This window comes from Macrobrachium nipponense, chromosome 31 (genome assembly GCF_015104395.2).
Source record: "Macrobrachium nipponense isolate FS-2020 chromosome 31, ASM1510439v2, whole genome shotgun sequence".
Taxonomy (NCBI): domain Eukaryota; kingdom Metazoa; phylum Arthropoda; class Malacostraca; order Decapoda; family Palaemonidae; genus Macrobrachium; species Macrobrachium nipponense.
The window spans coordinates 19,173,886-19,175,938 of NC_061093.1; positions in this window are offsets into that span (position 1 = coordinate 19,173,886).

Here is a 2,053-nt window from a genome sequence, read left to right on the forward strand (position 1 = left end):
ATGTTAAACAGCACAGGAAAAATATTTCTCATAAGATATAGTATATTAATTTTAATTTTCGTTGGTGAAACAATGTTCTATTTGGCTGTAGATTTTAGCACGTGCCCCGAGTAAACTGGAGGTCGGATCACGCCTTGTTGGTACTTAATAGAACATTTTGCACATTAACTCATAAAATGGGAATTTCAAAGTTTTTTAGTGTTTTTACGTTTCATTATAATTTTTACTTTATTAATAAGTGGGTCTCTTCTTTCTGTATTACCATTTTATCGATCCTCTTACTCTTCCTGATGAACACCGTATTTTTGTATTCTTTGGTAATGTTCTTTTGGAAGCTCTAATAAAAGTAATAAATAAAATAATAAATAATAATAATAATAATAATAATAATAAAATAATAATAATAATAATAATAATAAAGGGAAAAAATGGATAAGTATCAAGACCTTCATTGAAATAAGAAGGATACGGGATATGCCAGTGGAAATTGTACCCATAATCATAGGAACACTAGGCACGATCCAAAGATCCCTGAAAAGGAATCTAGAAAAACTAGAGGCTGAAGTAGCTCCAGGACTCATGCAGAAGAGTGTGATCCTAGAAACGGCGCACATAGTGGGAAAAGTGATGGACTCCTCAGGAGGTAGGTAGGATGCAGCTCGGAACCCCACACTACTAAATACCACCCAGTCGAATTGGAGGACTGTGATAGACCCCCCCCCCCCCCCCCACCCCCCCCCCCCCCCAAAAAAAAAATGATAATAACAATAATAATAATAATAATAATAATAATAATAATACTTTATTTTCAGCATCACGTTTCACGCGGGAGATGAACCTCGAACGCCCCTCTTATCAATCATCCTAGTTTTGTTCCCTTTCATTTCAATGCTAAATTCGGCTTTGACTGAGATTTACACGAGTTAGTTTAATAATCATTTGATCTTGTGTACAGTCACTGATGGCTACGTTGAACTGAAGTTATCTACTTCAGCGTTATTTTAATGTATCAACAATTTAAGAGTATAAAAAGATCGACTGTCCAACTGGGTGGCGGGAGAGGGCGTAGGGGGCTTGGAAAGATGAGAGGGGGCGGGGGTGCTTTTATCACGATATGGCCTTCATTTATCGTCGCTTAATCACTGCAGTCCTGTGTAGGTTCCACAATTAACTCATGGGAAAGTCAATAGCTAAATCTGAAGCGACTGCAAAAAAAAAAAAAAAAAAAAAAATTAAATAAAAAAATAAAAAATCGTAAGATTGATTGTAGTGATGGAAATTTAACATAAAATTAGGCCGAAAGCCAAGCACTGGGTCCTATGAGGTCATTCAGCGCCGAAAGGGAAGTTGAGAGAAAAGGTGTGAGGTGTGACAGGAGGGAAACACTTCGCTGTTGCACTTTGAAACAAGTTAGAAAGGGGGTGGAAAGTAAGATGGAAGAAAGAGAATATGAGCGAAGGTACAAGTAAAAGGAATGAAAAGGGTTTCGGCTAGGGACCGAAGGGATGCTTTAAAGAACTCTATGTTATGCCTACAGTGCACCGCATGAGGTACGCTGTCGGCACTACCCCCTCACGAGAATGAATATAATGAATAGAATAATTCCTTTGTATCTACTTTCCATAAAAAATGTCATGGTACTAAGAACAATGGGTCATTATTTGCATTATTATAGGATCATGTTTCAATATGAGTAAGAGATAAAAAAAAGATACCATATTGGTTGGAAGGAAAGTCAGTCTAGCTTTGTTAATGCATAGTAGTAACCTGATTATCATTATTACAGAACCGGTTGCTTGTCGCTTTATAACAAAGAAAGCAGTGTCTAGATACGCACGCCTTGTATAGATACGGTTTGCCCTTTGAATCACACTATCAGACTATTTTATTACACGAAATACAACAAAAATGGCTAAACGTTTGAAATCTCAATTTCAGAACCTAAATTTTTACGATCAACACCAGGGCTCTCTCTCTCGTGTTCACGATAATTTACTCATATCGATATTGACCGTTTATTAATATGGAAGACTGTCTGTAGTGCTGTCGAAGA